Source organism: Electrona antarctica (genome assembly GCF_951216825.1).
Source record: "Electrona antarctica genome assembly, chromosome: 10".
Lineage (NCBI taxonomy): Eukaryota > Metazoa > Chordata > Actinopteri > Myctophiformes > Myctophidae > Electrona > Electrona antarctica.
The window spans coordinates 31,166,491-31,177,303 of record NC_136791.1 but is presented as its reverse complement, the minus strand read 5'-3'; positions in this window follow the sequence as shown (position 1 = coordinate 31,177,303).

Sequence of the window (10,813 nt, the reverse complement as noted above, 5' to 3'; positions counted from 1 at the left end):
AAGCCAATCCACCTGGAAATCTCATGACTTCCTGAATATAATTCCAGGCTAGGTTATCAGACTGTCTGACTATAGCAGCTGTTATTAAAGGCCGTAATCACAGCATATTAGGTATGTTTGCCAGAAGCCGATGCTGAATCAGGCATTAGAGCCCATGTAATGTCTGCTCTACTCTGAACTCAAATGCTCCAACAAAGCACTGATTATTATTCTTTGTGTCGAACAGATTTATAGTGCAATGTGCACTGTGAGAAAAAGGTTGGATTGGTTTTCCTCCCCACTCATGAATGGGCCTGTGCACATTGCACACATTCTATTCACGTTCATGTTTTTCGAATCTGGTTTAATCCCCTACACTCAAGTCATGTAATTATAGTCATCTTTGCCCAATAACTTAAGGCAAGCAGCCTCGATACCGTGCAATTGTGATAGCAAGTGCTCACAAACGCAAACAAGATAAGGAATAAAGAGAGAAGGCATGACACCACCAAGGGAGAATCCAGAACAAAAATCCCCTCTCATGTCACAGCGTGCTGTGTGTTGGCGGCCAGTGACCTCATCCAAAAGTGTACATGCCCCAGCCCTGTGTTGTTTTGTTATCTTTCAAACCTGCAATACAGCACATTCCACACAGAGAGAGAGAGAGAGAGAGAGAGTGAAAAAAAGAAAGAAAATCTGAGCTTTCACTGTGTGCCTGTGGGAACAAGGATAAACAAAACAAACTTAATACTTGCAAGTTCACGTAGCTTTCACACATTCAAGGCAATAGAAACACAGGAAGAGAACTCACTAACTCACGCACGCACACACACACACACGCACGCGCTGAGATAGATAGGCCACTGATTCAAGCTGTGCGTCTGTGCTTAGTCAGCAGCATGCACCAGCTTAAGCCAGATTTGTACTTAGTCATACAACGGAGTCGCACACTGAAAATAGACGATCTACAAGCTCCCAACATCCGCAACATGCCACAAGCTTGTAGATAGAATACTTGTGGCGCACGGCACCTTTGTACGACAGCATAAATCAGGCTTTAGCTCTCTTTCAGTCTTTTTTTAAACAGACCACAGAGTCAGTAAATAGCAATGAGGAGGATCACTGAGTTCACAGCTGATTGGCTTGATGCTTGCCTGACAGAAACAGGAAGCTGGCTGTGCAGTCAGGACAAGCAAACATGGAGGGGCAAGGGATAGGCGGAGTCTGACGGGAAGACTAAAGACAAAACGTGTAGAAGCCTGAGGGAAGAAAAGTCTCCATCTCTTTTGTACAGCAGTGTAATGTGACCCCTTGAGAAGTTCAGCTAGTGATCCAAGCAGCAGCTTACTGCATTGTCAGCAGATCTCACACTATAACTGTGGACAACTGTGGACTATATAATGATGTCATTTTGTTTGTCTATGATGACGAAAGTATTGAGCTTTTAACAATACACTCGCATCACATCTAGAGTTCAGGCGGCCCTCACCACATTTACACGTTATATATATGTATTAATTGGGGTGTATACGTGTGTGTGTATGTGTGTGTATATATACTGTATATACACACACATACACACACACACAACCCACATTGAAATAATCCTGCCCAACCCCAAAAAAGCTTTTGTAAGAATCCTCCTGCTGCTCTGTTCTGTGTTCTGGCGCTTACTTCCACCCCCACAAACCAACTGTCCCTGAAGGTCAGGTGAGACTCGGGAGCAGAGCAAACCCTCCAGCTTTAACCCCTCCAACACACACATGCACGTACGCACACACACCACCCCTGACTGACTGACTGGTTCAAACAGGCCTGTGGGCGAGAGGGAGGGAGGGAGTGTGGGGCGTGGCTCAGTGAGCATGCCCAGTGAGGAGGAATGCTGTGTGATGGCAACACATTGGGCTCTCCCCCTCCGCTGGTGCAGTGTGTGTGTGTGTGTGTGCTGTGTTTGCCTTGGGGGCCTTTTCCATCCAGTCTAGTGAGCAGCCAGATCAATTTACTGCGGAATGAACACAAAGTTACCGGGCTGACGCACACACACAGGCATGCATGAACATGTGCATATATTCATTCACACACACATTGTTCGTGTACCACTATGTACAGTACTCTGCTGCACTGCAGCAGGCACACGCACACACAGGAATTTACTTATGCGTTCATGCAAAACACACACGCACGCACGCACGCACGCACGCACGCACGCACACACACACACACACACACACACACACACACACACACACACACACACACACACACACACACACACACACACACACACACACACACACACACACACACACATATATACTATATGAAAAAGAACGAAAGAGAAGAAAAAACATGAAGGGGAAAGGTTTATTCAAAGGGCCAATAATGAATATTATTCAGGGAAATTCCCCTTACCACTGGATTTTAGCCGGCATTTCATCCCCTGACTAAACTGTCTTAACTCTCCAATCACTAGGTGCGAGTATAAGTGTTGCTTTCACCTCTCCACATTCCTATACCCCCTAGTGCTGATTCATGTGTCTGAACCACAAGGCTGTGGTGTCTCACTTTATTACCAGAGTGGATGGTGATGACTGTCGCTAGCTCTTTTAAAGCTTGGTGGTGCTGACTGACACTCTCATTACTGATGAGGAGGAGCATGCTATTTCTGGTATTACATTGTCACCCCAATTTCATGCATACGCACGCACGCACGCACCTCGATCTTTCTCTGTGCATGCTGTCCAAATTCCTTTTCTAGTTTACACTCATGTATTTCTAGGGGCAAATTAGCTCTGGTCCATAGCTCTAATGCATTGCATTTAGAGCTATGGACCAGAGCAAGTGAAATGCTCTCCCTTAATCCCAATGAGTCCTCCTGCCACCGATTCCAATTCAAGATACTGAATACTTCTTTACTACTGCTTTGTTTTTTCCTTTTTTCTTTTTGTATTGTCTGTTTTTTTTCTTTCCTGTTTGTTGTCATTGTCTTGTTTTCTCAATAAAAAGTAAGTGAAAAAAAAAGAAAAAGATACTGAATACTAGGGTGTTCGGCCATGCTAATGCCCGACGACTACTGATGGGATAAAGCAGACCTATTAAGCAGTTACCATTACTTATAAGAGTGTGCACCCTAGCTGTGCTCAAGCAAGTTCACAGAGAGACAGAAAGATTTCTTATAGGTGTCTGAAAAAGTAGAGACACGTCAGAATTCTCCAGGACAGACGACCCCTCTGGCCTGCGCTTCAAGGGGCGCCCCGACCAACGGACTGATATGATCGAAATCTGATTCGTGATGTAACAGGTCGTATTTGCTTTCATCTATGTAATTTGCTGTTCATATCCATATCACATGGACCCATTCATTTTGGGATAAGTATCCCGGGCAATCATTAAAATATGTCAGTTCTTATGATTCCATGACTTATGTTTACAGCCTGTTTATTGGACTATCAGATAGCTCTTGAACGATAACGACGCATCACTACCACCGACAAACCCCACAAAATACAACCGATTATCAAGCACAGACACTATTCGACAAAACACAGTGCACGACAACACCTTGTTACTACAATACATCTGCCATGCTAAAGAATGATTTTTTTTATTTGTATCCAATCAAAATATTCTATTAATCTGTATGAACATGGGGGCCAGCGAGATCTAGAGATAACGTATTTCTTATTTTCCTTCATCTATGAATTATTTAGAATCCGCCGACAGACAGACAGACAGACAGACAGACAGACAGACAAGGCAAATGCACGTATGCACAGTATACAGTATCTCCCACATCCTACATTAATAAGGCACTCCATAAACCTTTTGGTTGAAAAATATTTTCTGTAGAAGACTTGTGTTCAGGAGTGAGAACGCAAAACTGTTAATATCCCCGGCAGCATGCAGATCAAGGCATGTATCTATTCTGCTTGCTGTTAAGTTACATGAATAATTGAAACATTGTGTGTGTGTGTGTGTGTGTGTGTGTGACTGTGAGTGTGTGTGTGTGTGTGTGTGTGTGTGTGCACTCGCACGTGCGTGCAGGGGTCTAATATGTTCTTTTATTTGCAGAATCACGCCCGTGCCTTCTAATATGGAAATTAGACCTCCCCTTGAGAAATTGAGCTCTGCTTTAGGAATCATTGGCTCAGAGATAACGGTGCATTGTCTCTATGGAATGATCAAGAAGAACGAGGTCCCGTTGATCCACACGTTGATACTTGATAATGAGCCTCTAGAATGATACTTCAGCCTTGATGCTCACTGACCAGGTCTCTTGCTATATACATAATATACTTCTTCTATCTTTTAGCACATACATGGGCCACATGCGGCCCCCACCTTCACTTAATGTGGCCCTCAGGTTAATTTCGGAATACTGATATAGTATTGATTTCAGCTGTTACAATTCCAAACATGCAGACTCGCTTTAATTACTTGCAGTCTAAATTAGTAGCTTGCAGAGTACTATTACAAATAATGATAGTCTTTTTTTATGTCCAATATATTTGCATTTAGTTGAAATGACTTTTCAGGATCCCAATGAAAAATAGCAAAAAGGTATTCAGGATTTCAATGGCAAAAATGGCCGATCTACAAGTTCAAAATGCGTCGCATCGCGACGCGTTTTGAACTTGTAGATCGGCTATATTTGCTACGACGACATGCATGCAATGTGGCCCCTCTGGAGTGAGTATGGAAATATAATGGCACTCTCCATCGTCAAAGTTGCCCACCACTGTTTTAGCATGAACATAGTAATTGTCGTGTGTCCTGTGTAACACATCGGTGCGAGCCAGTGTAAATCGACCTACTTTAGGTCTGCATTGAAGTGCACTACATTCAGACATGCAAACACACAGACACATGCACGTAGTACATGAAGTACACACGCATGCTTGCAGACACGCACGCACGCATGCGCACAGATGGACAGCTGCAGTTCAAAGCGTGGCAACAGCTGTGTTCCATTGTCTAAACAGGAGCTGACAGACATGCCAAGCCAACAATGGATGCCTTTACACACTTCTATTATTTCTTTCACTGTCCTTCTCTTTTGCTCCCTCTATCCCCCCCCCCCCCCCCCCCCCCCCCCCCCCCCCCCCCGACCTTTCCGGAACACTTTCCATTCCTGCAATGTTTTGGGTATTGCTGAGGTCTGCCTGGATACCGCAGCGTCTAGGATTCTTGCACTGTAACCAAGGAGCTCAGTGTATGGTCCGCATTTGCCTCCCACAGAAGGCAGACATTCAATCCCAACCTCCTCAATGTCAAAAAAAAAATGAGAAAAAAAAATGAAGAAAAAAGGAGCTGGAGAGAGATATACTTGGCTCGCTTGTGTTTTGCGCCCCCTCCAGTGTGTGTATGTGTGTATGCTGCTTCAAGCCCCTTCATTTCCCAGAAAGGAGCCCAGGATTTATGAGTGCATGAGGAGCCTGGGGCGACAACTCCAGAGTAGGATGAGTGTTTCCTGCAAACAGTTGGGTTGTGGTGAGGGAGAGAGGGAGGGAGGGAGGGCAGGGGAGGTGCTGCTGTGTGGGAGGATAGATAGATCCCATAGAAACACTCTCCAGTTCCATTTGAGTTGCTGCTGACTGACGTCATAAACAGGCCTTTCTGGGAAGCGACCCGCGAGGCCTGTGCAGCTCTCTAACTGACAGGTACCGCTGCTGATTACGATACCCACGAGGCATATAGCTCTCGGTGACAGCTGCCCTCTTCTTCTGCCGCACTCTGCAGAAATGCTATATCATCATAAAAAAAAAGAGAAAAAAAAACATGTACTGTTCTTAGCACTTTGCTTCTGTGTTGTACATTTGCGTATGTAAAATAATGTACACTAATGTAAAAATCTGAGGTTTAATTTGCACTGTTATATCAATTTAGGCAGATGTGTTTTTTTTTTTTTTTAAGATGTGGAGAGTGAATGTAGATATTTGACCCTGGAGTATTGCTTGAACCGAGGCTAATTTGCAAAGCGCCGGTGAGCGTCTATGATTCAGTGTGTGGACGTGACGAGTGGTGGTGACCTCACAGAGAGTTGAATAAGAGTGGGGCGAGGCGTTTGAAAATTGAGCCAATGTGAGACAAACGAAACTGCTGATGTGCTGAAAAGAGAGCCAATGTTCTGGAGGCATGCAAATACAAACCCCAGCAGAAATCAGATGTCACAGAGAGAGAGAGACACACACAGACACGCACGCGCACGCACACACAGACAGAGTGAGAGAGTGAGAGGAGAGCGGATGGGGGTTTGGAGTCATTGGGGCCAGGGGAGGGAGGTGTGTGGAAAAGGGCCAGAGATTGGAGGGGGTGTGCGGTGTTGTGTAGCATGTGGAGGGGGGATCTATTCCAGTGGAGAGAGAAAGGTCACAGTGTAAGCTGATAAAGGCAGGAGGCAGAACTTGGGGCCGCTTCCAGGCCAGCCAGTCAGCTGATGCCTGCAGCTGTGTTTCCAACATCAATATGAGCCTTGTTCAACCTCGCTCCCCCTGCCTCTCCCTCCTTCCCGACCTCTCTCTCTCTCTCTCACACACTCTCTCCTTCTTTCTCATGCTCGCTCGGCATCCCCATGCCTCCCCCCCAACCCCCGCCCCCACTCTCGACCCCTCATGCTGTTTCCTATATTTTTCCCCAGCTCTGATTTATGAAAGTAGGGCATGTGCCCATAACTGCTGCATCAAGGCACATGGCTGAGGCCTCCAGAGGCACTGGGTCTCTGTTTACATCAGCCCAGACAACAGCACCGCATTGCACAATCGCCAAAGGCAACCTCTGTTATATAAAGCACGGGCCAAGCTCTGCTGTTTTTTCCGCTCTCACCCACACTCTTTCCCCCTGTAATTCATGGACTGCAAAAAGATCTACCGTACCAAATTAACCTATCCAATCTTTAAGATGTTGAGCAATATGTTGTTTGGCTTGGTGGGTTGAATGTGTTATCCATTCCCTGAAAGTCAAATCGCACATTTTCTCGAGGTTTCTTTAAGTATATTTGCGGTCGTGGAATGTTTGATGGGAACATGTAGTCGACAGACAGCTTTGATGTCTTTGTTTTAATGAGCCTCAGCTCCATCATTCACTGCACTGGAGAATGCTGGATTGAAACAGTGTACATAAGAAGACCATATCCAAAAAGAGACAATACAAACGCTTTGTCTCTGTTTGTTTGAGGGTAACAACAGTTACTCTCAAATTACATTTCCAAACACTTCCACGGTCAGTTTCCATGACAACAAATCAGACAGCTCAGAGTAGACGATGGATGACAGAGGGAGATGAACAAAGAAAACGATTTAAAGCCATACGCTCAAAACAATACTGAAATGGCATGAAAATCCCATAATCATGTTATGTGCATGAGCAGCGAACACTCACCGCCATGTTGAGTCACATACATCCAGAAAAGCTATAGGGCAAGATTTTATGGACATCACGTGGCAAGAGACGGTCTGAGAGGTTGGGTCAGGAGATGATTCATTCAGTATGTGAATGAGATTGTAAAAAATGTTGCAATACTTTGCGCTTCATCATTTGACACGTACAGATGGGGTGGAACCTTCCTGTGAAGGAGTCCAAATGGTGAATCAAAAACATGGCCAGCTGCTGTTATCACAAGCCATTAACTGACTTATTGACTTCATAGAGTACAACACCCCTTGGAACCATGAAAGAGAGCCCAGAAAGAGAGGCGGCTGGTTGGGACTAAGAGTACAGCCTTAACCTTTACCGCCTGTATGCTAAACTGGTGCTGACTCAACAACAGGCCCATTCGGCATAATTCCATGCCTGCATGGCCTGGGCTTCCTGGAGCACAAGGACACACTATCATTTACAGCTGAGGGCTCTGGAACGGGGCTGTTTCCGATATTCCTCTGCCAGCATGCCAAGCAGAGTAATTATAGGCTCCATGCCCTCTCTGTAGTCACGTTAGAGCCAGCTAGGGTCAATAACGCTAGGTCTCTGCAGACAGATCGGAGCACTCATTACTCCAATTTTCTTCTCATGAAAGGGAATTATCGGGGATGTCCGCTTGCCACCGTGCTGTTCAGCATGGAGTGCATCACTTAACGTTGCTTGGCCATGTCGGTTCGCTTCTTCCTTTGTGTGCGTTTTTCGGAGAAACAAAAAGAAGACTGTAAGGATTGCATTTCATTGCAACGTGCCCATGTATCAACACTGAACAGCACAAGAGACATAGCCAGAGAGGAGAGGAGATCAAAGAAGATCTTACTTTCCATTCGGAGCCGTGACCTAATTAAATGCATTTTCATTCTGCATCCAGTCTTTGTTGCAAGTACGTTTGATCTCCTCGTAGCACTCCTCGTACTAGTATCCTGCCACCACCCTCTCTCTCTCTCCCGTCCCAACGCCCACACTCCTCTCCTCTATTCTCATAACTCAGCTGTTACTTGGCAACATGGTCCCAGCTGGAACAGCATCAGCCGCGTTGCCAAAGCAACAGAACGCACACATGCAGTAATGGTAAACATGTTGGTTTTTTGAGATTGCGCCTTTCTCTCTCTCTCTGTGCGTGTGCATAAAATATACACGTGTTTTCAGTTTAAGTACATGCTAATGCATTATCTAACAGGAACACGAATCACAGTTGGAATGGCTGTCGAGATAATCACATGCACCTGTGTGGGCACCTTTGCATCATGCACGTGTGTTAAGCCAGGAGAAGTGGTGTTAGAGTGCAGATTAATTGTGAAATTAATTGCGTTACGTGATGGATTGTTTTTTTTTTTAGCAGTATACCCTTCCTGAAGCATATACATTCACTCACATCAGTCTGCCCCCTACTCATGCTTTTTCTTCACACCTCTCTCATTAATCACATCCTCTATCAGCAAATGAATAGACCTAAGGGCCATTTATAGCCAAAAAGTGCACGGATCCCTGAAATAAACTCCCCCCTCTCCCTGCTCTGGGGTACTTCTGCATCTGTCGCCATAGCAACCCGTCCGTCATCTGCTGGGGGATCAATTGATTCATTATTGAATGCGGCTCCCCCCCCCCCCCTCTTCGCTTCCAGTTCACGTCCACTGTCTTACTCTGCCTCTGAGCATCCATTATTGACGTTTAAACCTGCCCACTCACTGGGCTGAAGAATAGAGAGCTGTCAGGTCTCCTTTGTATAAAATATAATTCCCATTCTTTTTTCCACCTAAAAACCCCTCCCCAAAAAAAAGGGAATTCTTCGGGCCTAAGTGAATGGCACAGGACCAAGGCACAAGTCACAACAGACACGCCAACGGAGACAGTTCTCGTTTGTACGTGATGTTCCCTTACTTCACACGTTCGCCATGAAATTAACATGATGAGACAACAAAAGGAAAGGCATAATGATTCATATTTCAAACGTAAATCCTCAATCTGGAGCTGACAGTTCGGATCATGCTTCATAAGGAAGCACACTGGAGGTAGCCAATCCAAACGTGTCCTTCGGCCAAACTCCACATGTGGTAGAAGTTGGAAGGGAGGTGGAGTAATGGGGTGCGTGTGCATGTTGCCGGGTGGAAGGGGGGAGAGGGAGGGGGGGGTGTTCTTTGTAGTACAGACAAGATGAATTAGCATCAGCTGGGGCTTGAAAGATGGAGGGAAAAAATACAACATGACACACATAGCCTGTTCAAAATGCTGCTTTCTAGAGCAGGGCATCCATAGCTCCGGGGGAAGACAGGCTTTGATGATATCTCTCCCCCTATTCCTGTCTGCTGTCATGTGGCTACAGACCTGAGCAGGGCCCAGGGGCATGCTGGGAAGGGTGTGGAACTAACAGTTTAGAGAGGAAGGAAAGCTGAGTGAGTGAACAGGGGGGGAAAAAGGAAGACAAATGTATATTATTGGAAAATGTGGTGCTAAATGGATGATGTCAGCTCAGGCACTTTGACATTTTAATGTCATCTCTCAGGGAATTACATCATTAGCCCTCTTTCCTGGACCGGCTCGATGCTAGGAAACCTCCTAATGGATGTCAACAAGCAGTCCCTCTGGAGGAATGGAGAGAAGGCTGGGGGAAAGGGGCGGGGCGGTTATGTATTTCTCAGATATAACCAACGTGATATGTCTCTAGGGGTAGGCCTGAGACTCAGACGTCACTGCTTGGCTAAAGCCCTACAGTGTTTTTCTCACTACAAGATTAACTCAATCTAGTTTCTAAGCTGTGAGAGCCTTTGTTTGTGCTACTGCCCTTATCTGCTCACAGGGGGAGTGCAGTCATCTGTGAGACCAGCTCTACTTTCCTCCCATCCGTTGCGGCCGACCCAAAATGACCTGACGTGTAATGACCTGGTAATGAAGTTGTTTGTTAATTATTCCATGCATTTATAATTACAGGAGCACATTTGGCTGGCAGCAGGCAAGTCGGCACAGCGATTGTGCTTCTTCCAATTTGGGAAACCGTCAGTGGAGCCGCTACAGCCACCCGGTGATCAAACGTTAGACCCAACAATTGTTCATTAATCATCTATAAGTCCATTAAACACAAATCTGCCTCAGGAATGCAAATAATCATCAAAAAAATGAACACATAAAAGGAAAGGTAAGATGTCTAATCTTTGAGATGCAAAGCCATGCAAGATATAAAACCACAAATTAGAAGAGGATATGAGAAAATCCTTTTAAATGCAAATTATGTTTTTGCTGCAGCTTGAGAATAAGCATACATCCGTCATGATCCAAGCGATATCGTCATCACCATCATCACCGCAGCTGTAAATAGATCCCCAACAAACAGGGAGAGATCACAGCGCCTCAGTAAATAGGTCAGAGTGAGAGTCGTCATTGCTTCACCAGCGACTATTGATTGACTATCGATTTTCAATCCATA